General features: G+C 45.5%; 1 long non-coding RNA gene across 1 annotated transcript; it reads right to left on the bottom strand.

Annotated features, from left to right (window-relative positions):
• Positions 1-512: 512 nt before the first annotated feature.
• On the bottom strand, positions 513-5,213 carry LOC114056684. Its single transcript, XR_003571070.1, has 3 exons — positions 5,053-5,213; positions 1,924-2,080; positions 513-814 (listed from the first exon to the last, which is right to left on the bottom strand). It is a non-coding gene; the product is annotated as an uncharacterized LOC114056684 (long non-coding RNA).
• Between the last annotated feature and the right edge of the window lie 9,199 nt (positions 5,214-14,412).

The following is a 14,412-nucleotide window of genomic DNA, read 5'->3' as shown; positions in this document are numbered from 1 at the left end:
AGTCAGGAAGGCCATGAAGTTTGCAGACATATATTATAGAACAACAGCATTTACTTGATTTTTTGCCTACATTGTGACTCAATGGGAAACGGCTGAGTTTGGGGCCAAAGTGGAGCAGGAATAAGCAGGTGCTGCAGTGGGAGATGGCAGTGCATGGAAACAGACACAATTAGATTTTAAAAAAAATAGATGAGAAAGGATAGAAATGACACAGGAGGGGGTCATCACAACTCATCAAAGGCAGTCTGCTGCTTCAGAGGACTGAAGTTTGCAGACTAGGGCCAAGGGCAAGGGCCGGTAGGTGTCAAAGGGCCACCCTGCATGAGCTTGGGACAACGGAGCATTGGAGATTTCCTTAGCCATGGCAAATAAGCTCTCCAGAGGGTTAAGGCTGGGTGCACGCTCCACCAGCTGCCCCAGTGTAGGGCAAAACTGCTCTGTGCTCACCTGCATCCTCTGGGAGTCAGAGTCTATTAAATTATGCATTGTGCTCCAGCTGTTGCTGTTGGGGTTTGCTTTTTTTGAATGATGATTTTTCATAAAAGCCTGCCCACTTCAGAAATGTTGTCATGGAAATAAAATAAAATACACAGTAGAGTTACTTATTTCCTGGGGACTGCTACCAAAACCATGTTAGAATAGCTCCATCTCGTGGAAATCAGCAGCAGCAGTGGGGGCAAATGACTACCATCTGCGAGAAAAGCTGTAGGAAAATACTGGCAACTTGCTCCCTGAATACATGTGCCAGCAGTGGCTTTGGTTCCCATCCACAGGGGTTTTGCTTGTCTCATCTCTCCCAGAGGTTCAGCTCAAGCTGCAGGTTTGAAAAAAGCTGTAAAATATCTATATGCAAAGCCAGCATAACTAGTACCTTTAATCAGTTTTTTGCATATACCTGTAGTATTTACACAGTTCCTGTATGGCCATGTTCGGAGCTCAGGCAAAGTTTAGGGCTGTGTGGTGGCTTCAAGTTCTGTCACACAGAGCTCCACTACAGACCATGTCTCAGAGGGACCTCCATCTCCCACCATCACTCCCTGCCTTCACTGATTAATTTACAGCTACATCTGCACCTCACTCAGCACTTTTTTCTTGTCTCTGTCATCTAGTTTCCCTTTGTCTGTACCCTTGTGCATGTACTTGTAAATCAGGGAGCAACAGCTGTACTGCAGAGCTCAAACACATTTCTGTCTTTAAAGACTTTCCAGTTTGGATAAGAAATTCATGAGGTTACATTTTAAAATAATAATTACTCTCTCTTTCCTAATATATGGTCAGATTTATTCTCCTATTTTTCTAGACTCTTAGTTTTACCCTATGATAGCAAAGTTTATTTAAAACTTTCTGTTTAAAGTCTGTTTAATTCTGTTTAATCCATGTTCTGGTGAACAAGAAATGAATTTCAGCATGAAGTATGTGTCCTTTTGGTTTTGCACTGTTACCACCACTCAGAACCATCGAAGCAATAAAAAAAATCTTTCAGGCTTAAGAGGTCTGACAAACATCCCATAAACTACACAAGACATCAACAGGTCACCAGCGTACATCACTGACAGTAGATGCAACAACCTTCTCAGAAGAAACAACACTCATCTGCAAGGTGCACAAACATTTAAATAATGCTAAGAAGATGGATTACCCTGAAGAGAACGCTGCACTGCCCTGCCATGCTCAGGGTATCCCAGAATGCCTTAGCAAACAGTGCCCACTCAGCACATTTGAGTGGGAGCTGTAACAGCAGAAAAGCACAGCAGAGTGCACTCCAGGGATCCCATACAGCTTGCCACAATGAGTTCCAAACTGACAGCAGTTTAGAAACAGGATCTTGACAAGAAAGGCCATGGAAAATGCTGTTAACTGAAAATCTAGGCACAGTCATGGTTGAAGGAAGGCTCTTGGAAGTAAATGGCAGCAGGAACACACTAAATGTGTTACAAACACCAGCTCTTTGTCCTTCCCTCTGTCCGCTTCTCTCTAAGAACCCCTCCAAGATCCTGCTCACTCCACAATGCTGGGTATGACTCCTGCAAGAGTGGGTCCAATAGGAAGCCACAGATTGCTGTTGTTGCTTCTTAGGTTGCTTTTGTCTTAGAAAGACAGAAAAAACAAGAAGTAAAACTAAATAAAAGGATAATACAGGAGTCAAATTTTGGAAATCTCATCAGGATCACAAGAATTTTACTTTCTTTTATTGTTCACCCCACCATCCTTCTCTGAAGAGTTATTTTTTCCATTCATGTGTAAAAAAGATAATTTATACAGTAGTATTGCCCACATTGTTTCATTTAATCAGACCAGGCAACCCCTGCCCAGGGCAGGCTTACCACTCACAAACAGCAGCACACTGAAAGACACTGCTGTTTCTATCACACCAACACAGCATCAAGAAATACCTCTTTTTTCATTAAAATGGAATGCCAGTGCCCAACGTCTTGTGTTTCTCTAAGAGCCACTCTTCTATGACCTAAGGAAAATATACATCCCATGGTGCTTTGCAGACCAAGAGAGTCATGTGTCTGCCCCAAGCAGCGCAGCTTGGATCAGCACAGGAGCGTAACAAACTACAATGCACACACCTGCTGGGAACACTTCTTTACACATGGTTTTCACCTCCATATGCTGGAGGTGATAGCTCTGACTAGCAGCTGTGACATGGGTTTGCTGACCAGCCCCCCGATGCTGAAAATAGTTTTTCCAGGTGGATTTCCAGAGCAAAGCCAACCAAAAGTTTTAGTAATGCCTCTGCCAATTACATATTTAAGAAAATGGAAGAGAAGCTCTTGGGACAGAAGAGATGAGAGCCATGAGGTAGAAGAAAAATTGGGAGAGCCAGCGTAGCAGCCGGCCCTGTTGGGTCCAGGCATGTGCTCCCCACCCTGGGCCGAGTCTGGCCCGACCAAGGGGGGCCAGGCCCCTTCTATCCTGCAACAGAGTAGAGAAAAAACTCTAGAGAAAACCTGCTTGGACGAGATGTGTTGCAGAAGGAATTCCAGGCAGAGAGATAGTGCAGCCTCCAAGGTCAAAGCTGGCAGCTGGAGGAGAGAGAAGAGAGGCCCAAGGTGGGGGGGGGGAGAGGGGGGAAGGGGGCTCCTTCTCTCCCCCCTCTCTCCCTTCATCAGAGAAAAGACTGAAAACTAAAAAACCCTGCCGTCTGTGGAAGATTACTGAATGAGGAGACCCCTGTAGCTCATGAAGGAGTCTGTGCTGAAGCAGCTGAATGCATGTGAGTGCACGAGAAGGCTGTGACTCTGGAAATACCTAAGATGGAACAGATTCCTGCTGGAGACCTGTGGCCCATGGAGAGAGAGAGACCTATGCTGGAGCAAGTCATCTCAGGTAAGACTTGTGATCCCAGTGAGGGATCCATGCTGGTGCAGCTGACTTTGTGACCCTAAGGGACAGTAGAGAATGGAAGAACTGTTGCCTGAAGGTGGACTCACACCAGAGGACTGTCTCTCATCAGGAGGGACCCCACAAGAAACAGGGGTGGACTCAAAAGCCATTATCCCCTGTAACTGTGGTGAAGACCATGGTCAGGCAAGCGTTCCCTTGCAGTCCCTTGAAGACCCCACAAGGCCCAGGCTCACCATGGGAGGAGAGAGGGAGTGGTTACGTAAATCAAGAAACCTTAAAAGGACTCATCCCTCCCATTTTGGGTGTGCTCGGACTTGGTCACGAAGCCGGTACACCCAGTGTGCTGAAATCAAACTTCTTTGTTTCGCTTTATTCGGCTATCTTCGAAAGTTGAATTAGAGATACCTCTCACATGGTGGTGATGGTTCAGCTGCTTCCAGCCACACCAAGAGAGTACAGAGAGAATTTCACTGCAAAAAAAAAGGGTAGACTATGGCTTGCTTCTGGCTTTCCTTTGAAGGCAATTGATATTTTTGAGGGATGGCAATATGCAAAGAACTAACACCAACACAAGCTACAGTGTGAAGCTCTGATGTGCTTTCTTTTCTTTTATGGCAATGAAACCTTGCCAAAGACTGAGTTGCCAAGCGAAATACTTTGGAAAGACTAATGACCAACCTACAGATGATTTCTGGAAATACTGTAGAACATTTGCCCAGCAATCTTTCAAGGGGCTAAGAAGTAAACCAGCCTGTCTCAGAACTGAATCTGACAAACTCAGCAAGTCTAAATATTTTGCAAATTCTCCTTGCACATAGAATTGGAAACAGAGACTAGGTATTTGATGTATATATTTTTTAAAACCCACAAGAAAGAAGACATTAGAACAGGCAAGATTTCTGGAGAAAGTATCTGATGGAAGAAAGAACTGGCAGCCCCAGGTCACTAGTCTCTGTTGAGTCCAGTTGGCAGAGGGGGCATGGCCCCAGTGAGGACCATTGTGAAATAGCTCTTCTGCATGCATGGGACCACTCTTTTCAGATCCACATCTCTAGTCTGGCTGAGTTATAAGAATTTACCATTTCAAAACCATCTGATAGAAACAGCTCATTAGCAGCACCCAAACTCAGTCTCAACTCCCAGCAGCCACATAAAGAACTCAGAATTTTAGCAGAGAGGTTGGTTGGTTTTCCCATTAGTTAATCAAATCAGTCAAGGATTCATGCTTGGCAAGAAAGACAAGATTACTGTGAGCAAAGGAACTTCAGAGCCCCATCTCTGAAGCATGTTGAAGACAAAGGAACAAATGTTATGCTGTGAGAAAATATATTTAGAGCACTGACATATTCCTGACTGGAACAGTGTGCATTTTACCTCATTACATTCCATGTCATAACCAGCAGTTACTTGGAAGCTGCATGGATGCTCATCAGGCAAAGACCATGAGCGTGAAAGATGAGAATTTATTAATACGAATGGGGGAGAAAAAGGAGGGAAACTTGAGAAGTGAATCGAAGGAATCAAAACTCTGCTGAGATATCATTTCACATTCCTAAGGCATCTGGCTGAACACGACCTGTATTTTTTTTTTCCTTATCATGGCAGTTTTGGGGTTCTCCAATTATTCTCACCCATTCTGACCAGAGGCACAGCCTACTTCTGCATTTCAGCAGGTGGAGGAGGAGGGGTGGCACTCACCTGCCTATTCAGTCTTACCAGTGACCACCCTGTACCAAAGGGTCATGGAAACCCCCTCTCAGCCAGGACGAGGCTGGGACACTTTAAACACACTGTGGATGTATCTACGGCTCCTCACCAGCACTTCTTACTTTAAAGCAGCACAGAGGTTTCTCTCCTGGAGCTCTATACACAATAATTCGTGTTGCTTAGCAACAGGGCTTCCTTTCAAGGTGCTCTTTTGTCATTTCAAAGCCTCTATGCCCGAAGCTCTTCAGATAGTCTGAATTCACAAAAGCTTCATCCATTTTTAACTCTTTATCTCTGCCTGGTCTTCTCCTATTGTAAGGTTAATATTTGTGTCCAGCTGAAGAAAACCAAATCAAATAATAATGCAACTCTGAATGATCAGTCCAGCTTCATTGTGCAAGGGCTAATTAGAACCTCCTTTTCCCTAAAGCCATGCCAAGCAATGACCAACAGAGACCATTGGAGAGGAAAGGAGAAGCTCACAGGGGTCTTAATTCTGATTTTCTGCTTGCTATTCAAGTCAGACAGACTTAAACTACTAAATTTCTCTATTGTCCATTTAGGATTTAAGACTTGTGCAGACCAGTTTGACAGATTCTGTACTGTTAAGAGAGAAAAATAATGGTTTGTTACTAATCATTGTGAATTGTATTTTATCTTGGCTTTATAGTACTTATACAGTGCTACAAAATGCTAACTCCCATGGGAAGCGAGAACACCAGGTCTTTTGCTTGTTTAGGAGGAAACAGAGGCTGAATTTTTAAGAGAGGGAAAAAGTCTCATAGCTGTTTCACAGACTAACAGAGAGCTCCCCCACACTGAGGGACACATAAGAAGTCCTCAAGACATCTTATGAATTTTTGAAAAATCATAATCTACTCAAGGAGCATAATGCAACAGCAGCAGCTATACAGAAACAATGTCTGCAGAGAGAGTATAGGAGGTGAAGATGAAACATGGATGAACAACATATCAATAATTAATCAGTTGCTAATTCCTGTCAGCAATTTCCTTCCTACATAGTGCCTTTGTCCTGGCTATTTTCAGTCTGCATTTGGTAGGACTTCATATAGCTTCACATGCACAAGTCATGGCCATTTCATCTTCCTGGCTGGCAGGCAGGACTCAGGATGCAGGCACAGGGGCCTGTAAGCCCTCTGTCCCCTGGCTTCTACGCAGTCATCACCTGAAAGTCTGTTCATCCTGTCTGCTAAAAAATTAGCACTGATATCACCCCTGAAGCCTGGAGTTGCAGGGCATGGCACAGGAATAGCACCCTGGCTGAGTATCTGCATATCAATCTTTTTGAAACTTAACTCAAAATCCACGAGAGAACAATCCATCCATGGAGAGGCAGCCAGAGGAGTTCTCACTCTATTCGTTTGGAATGTTTCTATACACAGTGCTCACTCACATCATGCCCCCGGTCACACTGTCCCTTCTTATCAAGGAACATCTAGGTCACTACCTGCACAAATGGTCTGCTCAAGTCATGGAAATTTCAGATCGAAGCTGTGGCATGTCCTCAGCACTAACCTCAACCATCAGTGCCAGAGAACAAAAGCTGGTGGTTTGGTCCCCCACCAAGGAGTTGTGGCAAAGCAGAGGAAGAGGAATCCCTGGGGTAGGGGGATCCTTCAGCCTAGTCTCTGGCTGCCCAAAAGATCCATCAGTCACATTGGTTCCCAGCTGGGAGAGCATCACAGGTGCAGTCCTGAGGCTGCTGTTCCACTTGTATCCCCAACACCCCCAAGGGCAAGCAAAGGGACATTGCTCATGTATACAGAGAGCACAGGCTGAAGAGCATATCTGAGTGCTGTCTCCTGCCCTTGTTTAGGATTTCAGAAAGATCAACTGCTGCAGCATGAAGCAGAGGGCTTTCACATGAAGTCTGGTAAAGTCTGACATGTTTTACAGAAGCTGTTTCTTCTTGACAGTGATTTATGCTCTTGCCGCATCACCTTGTTTTAGGCGTCTCCTTAGAGTGCAGCCTGAGCCTGCAACACCTGCTGCACAGGCAGCAGAGTCCATGCAGGTTTTCCTGCTGGGAGATGCATGTTTGTGGCAGGACAGGTGGTCCTGGCCCTCCCCAAGTTTCATCTTCTTGGGGTATCACACAGCCACAGTGGGGTAACTGTCACAGCCCAAATCACACTTCTCCGAGGCAAATCCTGGTCTGTGTTCTTAATGCAGCATTGAGAGCAACCATTTGGATTCCTATCTCTGGTTTAGGTTACTAAAGAAAACAACAAACAAGGAAAATCTTGAACCCATACTTGAAGGAAATGGCTGAAAACCATTTCAATTATTTGATCTTGAATAGGATTTACAGATATTTTGGAAGCCTTGGTGTACTGGGTTGCAAATCTCTTTTTCTTCAGAGCTATGGAAGATGCAGAGATTGACATTATTTATCTGTTAGATATGAGAGAATGAACATCTCATAGGGATTCTGAGGGTATTAAAGTCTTTTTAGTATAGATACACAAGAACCTTTTTCTATTTTTTTAATTTTTTTTCATGTCTTAGATTGATTCCCACTTACTCCTACAGTCATTACACAATTTTTCCAAGGTTACCATGGAAGAGGAGCAATTTTCCAGGTTCATCCCACCTGTAGCACTCCTCAGGGCTGGGCTTTTTGGAGGGGTGTCACTCAGTGCTCTGACTAGGAGCCTTGGTCTGGGCCAGGCCAGGCACAAGGTCAGCCAGATGGATTTGACATCAGACAGGATCCTCCCTCAACACAGCCAGCCATCCTTCTACCCAGATGGAGAAGCTTCTGCAGCATCCCACCCAGAAATGGGACCCACCTTTCTATGTCATAGGTGGGAACTGGCATCCTGTGAGTTCAGCATCATGCCAACAGCCCATGTGATGCCCAGGTCTGTGCAACTTGACTGGGCTGAGGAGTACTCTAGCACGTCACTGTCAGGGTCCCCTCCGGGACTGACACTACATCCCTGGTGGGGTTTTGATGGGGGAAGGTCCACCGTTCATAGGCAGACATTGTGAGTGACTCGCTGCATTTTGATGAGCCTTGTGAGCTGTTCCTCCTGTCTAGCTCAATAAATCAGCTTAAAATGGAGAACCTCTGAGGGATGTACCACCCTTTCCAGAGGGCTTTCTGAGTGCAGGGGAGACTGACTGAGGGGTGCCAGAGCACTGGAGGTGCAGTGTGAAAGGAGCAATGAGCTCAGCACTCAGCAGCATGCAGCATCTCACGAGCGCTTAGGGATGAGCACAATCACACTGGAGTCAATTATTACTGATGCTGTTTGCAGGCTCCTGAATTCACCATAATCAGAGTGGAAAGAGTTTCAGTCAAGCACAGAGGAGGTAAAATTATGAGCAGTAAATTCCTCATGAGGGGACTCTCCCAGCACCCCTGTGGTCTGACAGCCCCCTGAATGCAGTGATGGAGGAAGAATCCACCCGGCACCTGGGAATAGCACACACCAGCAGGCAGAAGAGCAGCCCCAGATGAATACAAAAGGTGAATCAGCCTGCAACAGCCCTGGGCGCTACAGTCACAGAGGGTCTGCAGCCTGCTCAAGCCCATGGTGGGTATCCATAGCAATGCCCTTTGCCAGCACCAAAACTCTCTCTTGCTAACTACTGCCACAGATTCTTACCTCTCTCCATTTTGCTTTAAAAGCACAAAGATCTAAATTAATCATTAAGTGTTGTGTGCAGTTTTGGAAGCCTTAATATAAGATATAAAGCTATTATCCAAAGGAGGGTCACAAAGATGGTGAAGTGTCTAGAGGTGAAGCCGTGTGAGAAGCAGCTGAGATCACTTGGTCTGTTCAGCCTGGAGAAGAGAAGACTGAGGGAAGACCTCATTGTGATCTACAGCTTCCTCCTGAGGAGAACTGGGGGCAGGTACTGATCTCTTCTCTTTGGTGACCATTGACTGGACAGAAGGAAATGGCATGAAGTTGAGTCAGGAGAGATTTTGGTTGTATATTAGGAAACAGTTCTTCACCCACAGAGTGATTGTGCACTGGAACAGGTTCCCCAGGGGAGTGGTCACAGCACCAAACCTGACAGAGTTTAAGAAGCATTTGGACTATGCTCTCAGGCACATGGTGTGATTCTTGGGGTTGTCATGTGCAGGGCCAGGAACTGGACTTTATGATCCTTGTGCATCACTTCCTGCTCAGGATAGTCTGTGATTTTATGAAACTGAGTCAGGCACCAGAATTCATTATTTGAATAAAAAATATTCCCATTTTCTCAACAGCTTGGAGTCTCTCTCATGGGAGACAGTCTTCCATGAACTTCTCCAACATGAGTCCATCCACGAGTTGCTCCAGTGCAAGTCACTCTTCCATGGAGTGCAATCCTTCAGGCATAGGTCTTACCAGCAAACCTCCTCCACTGTGGGCTCCTCTCCATGGGTCTGCAAGTCTCTGTCAGGAGCCTGACCCAGCATGGGTCTCCCATGCAGGTGGAACTCTGCATCCCCATGGTCCTCCAGGGACTACAGAGGGACAGCTGCCTCACCATGGTCTTACCCACAGGGGAATCCCAGCTCCAGCACCTGGAGCACCTCCTCCTCTTCCTTCTACACTGACCCTGGTGTTCCTCTCACATATTCTTACTTTGCTCCTCTCTGGCTGCAATTACATCTGCACAATATTTTTTTTTTCCTTCTTAAATATGTTGTCACAGAGGCATTGCTATCATTGCTGATTGGCTTAGCCTTGGCCAGTAGTCTGGGGTCTGTCCTGGAGCCATTAGTTCTACTGGACATGGGGGAAGAAGCTTCTCACAAAAGTCACCCCTGTAGCCCCACCCACACCACCCTACCAAAACGTGGCCACACAAATCCATTACACAGGGACAGACCAAGCCTTTGCCTTTGAGCATTAACATGGGAAATGGTAGATAAACAGGAAGTAAACATATCATACAAATTCCTCTGAACTTCTTGCAACCAGCTGCAGGGTGAGCAGAATTCCCAGAAAACACAAGACTGACTGGGAAAGAGGCAGCATTGTTAGTGGGATGTGGAGTGAGCTTTTCAGTTTGTCATTCAGAGAAGTTCCTTTCTTTTGTATACTTTAAATTAAAGAGGACTAAAAAACCCAGCTAATCAGGTTGGCACAGAAGCATCCTAGTGGCAGAATGACACAGAGCAGGTCACCAGTTCTGTTGCCTCTCTGTGCTTGCCAGCCTCAACAGCCCACCCCACAGCTTTAGGCAAGTATGCAAAATTCACTGAGCTCTGAGCTGGATTTTAAGCTTCCCTCCTGATATGTTGACTGCTCCCCTCTCCTCAGCTGCCTGCAGAGATGAGCACATCCTGAAACCTGACAGACACATCAGCTCTAGCTACCAGCACAGCTATGGCCTTCCTATGCTATTTCAGAGCCAAAGATGCTGATTTTGTGCATGTCCTTGGCACCATAGAAGCTCAGGTGTCTCCACCTTCCCAGGTGTCAAGCCTGATGCTCTCCAGTTGGCATCTTGGTTGCTTGAAGCTTCACTGATTGAGTCACTGATGCTGGATCAGCTCTATCAGGCTAAGCCCAGTAAGTTTTCATCACAACTTTCTCTACTTCTACTAGTGTTGTGGTTTTTGCCCAGCCTGCCAGCCCCTGCAGCTGACAATGGTTTTGTCCAGGTGGATTTCTGGACAAAAAGGCCAATCAAAACTCTTGGTGATGCCTTTGCTAATTACATATTTAAGAAAAAACAGAAGAGAAAGTTGGTCGCGCAGTTGAAATTAGAAGCAGTAGTCATGTAGAGGAGGAGGCATGCCTAAGTGGGGGCCAGGCCCCCTTCTCCCCTGGTTTGGGCCGGGGGCAGGTGTAGCACTGAAGCCCCCCCTTCTCTCATGTAGGAGAGTGAAGAAAAAAAAAACTTAGAGGACTGACTGCTTGGACAAAGAACTGTTGCAGAAGAATTCCGGCAATGAGATAAGGGACCTCCATGGTCAAAGCTGACAGCCAGAGGAGAGAGAAGAAAAGTTCAAAGGAGGGGGGCTGTTTCTCTCCCCTTTCACTCTCTCCCTTCAGCAGCGAAAAAATTGAAAAATAATCCCTGCCACCTGTAGAAGTTTGTTGGGTTGAAGAGACCCCCATGCAGCTCACAGAGAAGCTTGTGGATGTACAAGGAAGCTGAGACTTCATGGAAAGGACTGAAATGAGGCAGAGTCCTGCTGAAGATATATGACCCTGAGAGAAAGGCTTACGCTGGAGCAAAAATGTGTTGGGTAAGCTTGGGATCTCAGTGAGAGATCCATGCTGCTGGTGCTAGAGATTTGGAAAAGAGACTTACACTGGAGCAGAACGGCTCAGGTAAAATTTGGGAATCCAAGTAAGGGATCCATGCTAGACCCATGCCGGAAAGGTCTATCAAGGGAGGGACCTCCATACAGAAACAGGGGTGAACTCATAAGCCATTATCCCCTGTAACCCTGTGGAAGAACATCCATGGTAGGCAAGTGTCCCCTTGCAAGCCCATGGAAGAAAAAACCTTCAGGGCCTGGGTAACCCCCAGCCTCTGGTCTTAGCCCAGGAGCGGGGTAGGCCCAGCGCTGGAGGCGAACACAGAGCAAGAGAGAAAGAGTTCCAGCTGTGACGAGAATGCTGCAGAGTTATTGAAGAGACCTGGAGCTTCAAGAATGGAAAAAAACCCTGCTCCTCATCCTTGGACTGATATAAAAGGAGGAGAAGTATTTCTGTAAATACATAGTACTTTTACTTAAGTAGAATTATTGTAGACATAGTTCTTTAGTTTTAGCTTTTTAGTAATAAATGCTAATATTATTTTTCCAGGTCTCTTTTGTCTGCATTAACCTTATCTCAACTTACAGTAATTGTGTGAGGAGTGAAAAAAATTGACCCAGAGCAAACCCACGACAACTAGAAAGACTCCAGCTTAAGCCTACTGAAAACAAAGTTGTCAAGCTGATAATTCAGTCATTTAAGAAAGGAAAGAAAAAGGCACGTTGAGTTGTTTGGCTCAGAGTCAGTACTCAGCGCTGTTCTGGGCAGTGAGGACCAGACACCTTTGTCTGTCTGGCACAAGATCCCCTCCTGCCTGCAGCTGACACACACCCCCCCATCTTAGAGATGGTTAGATATATTGTCCCACTCAAAAAAACCTGATCATTTCCTGTAAGCTAAATATAAGAGAAAGAGTGTTCCTTTTCATATTGAAGTATTGCTTTTTAGCTGCTGTTTCTACTGCAAGAGTCATGCATAAACATAACAATCGTTTTCGCAGAAATATAGGCACAGATCTTAGAGTCATAGAATCATAAAATGGTTTAGGTTGGAAAAGACCTATAAGATCATCAAGTCCACTGTAAAAGTAACATCACCAAGTGCACCACTGCCATCAGTCCACAAAGCAGAGCTCTGGCCTGCAGCTGTTTTACAAGATTTTTTACAACGCCTTTCCTAAATGATGTATCAAATTTTATTCAACTCAAAACTCCCTGTTGCACTATATTCCCCTTTGGTGAGATGCTACAGTCTCATCTGCACTACCCTGTACTTAGCAGAGACATTTCACTCTACATGAGCATAAAGACCAATTTCTCTCAGTTTCCACTTCTCAAAAATCTGTTCTGCTCCAGAAAAGCATCAGTGCACAGTAACCTGACTATATTTAAAGCAGGCAAGTTCCTCTTTCACTCTGAAACTATTGTTTTGCTCACACTGAGTCTGGGAAGTCCAGCAAGCTTATTTTTTCCTGACAACCTCCTTTCTAGCCAAGTGCCCCAATTTTTCTGACCTCTACTCGGTCTCACTTTCATTCAGGCAAGGCAGGACAAGATCAGCCAATGCACCAACCCACGTCTCTCCATAATAGCGTGTGGTTTTCACAGGGCTCACTTGTATCAGCTGCAAAGCATCTGGTGCTGCAGAGACAATGTGTGTGGAGGTGAGTGACAGACACCAGTCGCTCTTGATTTACAGGAGCTGGAAACATCTCGGGTGACTACTTACCTGCTAACATTCCAACATTTTCAGTTCTCAAGGGATTTATCTCAGGGGAATCTGAAGGTCAGAGAAATAAGACAGATGTCTTGATATATGCTTAGGGACATCAGCCACTGTCCCTCCTCCTCATCCTCACACCTGCACACCTGTGCACCCTCACACTCTCTCCCACTACTGACAGGAACCTTGGGAGCCCATCAAACCAGCACTGTACTTCATCCCTCAGAGAGGTTGAAGGATGATAAAGTTTCACAGGAGTAATTAAGAGGTATCAGAGCTAGATAGAGGATTTTTGTCTTTTATGCTGTGCTCTTCATACAGGAATTTGTACACAGTGGTGGGATGATGATGTGTCTATTTGCTATTTGTTCGATATGCAATACCACATGAGAATAATAAGAAAATACCAAAGTTTTTTTCAGGGACAGGAGAAAAACTGACCCAATAAGATTCTTCTTTTCTTTTCTTTAAACTTTTCTTCTGTTATCTTTTCTTTTCTATTCCAACTGGGAGACAATGGGAAAAAAAAGGCAATGTTTTTGATTCAGGGAAGAAGCACAATGGAAAAGCAGCCCTCAGCAGCACATATTTGGGGCCAATAACAAGTTCATCTTTGAATTAAATCTACAAATCCCTGAGCACTCACAGCTGTACAACAGGATCCCCACCAGGATGGTGTCTCCTCAGCTCCCTGTAAGAGCCACTTCATGCCCTGAAGTATACAGAGAGAACTTGCTTACTCACTGTTTTATTTGAATGGCAAAACATAGGCACTGTTGTCCTTTATAGTGACAGCTAAATAACTTTTATCTGTCTAAACTGCACATGGCAGCAGTTAGCTCCACAGGTTTTTCTTTGCCTATCAATATTGAAAGCATCAGCTTTTCTAAGGCAGTATTTTCCCATTTTTGAAGTGACTGACACTGTATTATTTCGGTGCTTCTAGGCTTAACCTGAATCCCTATGCTATCACAAGTATTATTGCAGCAGGTTCTAAAGTGGCTTTCTGCCCCCCCCCCCCCCAGGCCATGGCTCATCACTAACTTCTGGTGCTGTCCCTGGGTGCTGTCCACCTGGCACAGAACTCCATCTGGGACTCAGCATGCCAGAGGGAGCAGGGCAGTAGAGGAGCTGCACTCCCCACCCAGATGGGAAATTTTGTGGTGACAGTTCCTCTTGACTTCCTCCACCATGCTGCTGCTAGTGTCTCTCTGCCCCTGCCCGTCAGGCTGCACTGCCTGCAGCAGTGTGGGGCCATGTTGCCTCACAGAGACCATCCATTTACAGGATTTGTGCTTAAAGGAAAAGAAGAAAGTGTTCACCATGTCCAGCTTGTGGCTTGCAACAAATACTACTAATTGTCCCTCTCCTGTGAGGCTGCTGAGAGCTG

The sequence above is a fragment of the Empidonax traillii genome, unplaced genomic scaffold, assembly GCF_003031625.1.
Source record: "Empidonax traillii isolate 1590-97213 ecotype Southwest subspecies unplaced genomic scaffold, ASM303162v1 scaffold8:size5222938, whole genome shotgun sequence".
NCBI classification, from domain to species: Eukaryota; Metazoa; Chordata; class Aves; order Passeriformes; family Tyrannidae; genus Empidonax; species Empidonax traillii.
This window is presented reverse-complemented; position numbering and strand designations above follow the sequence as displayed.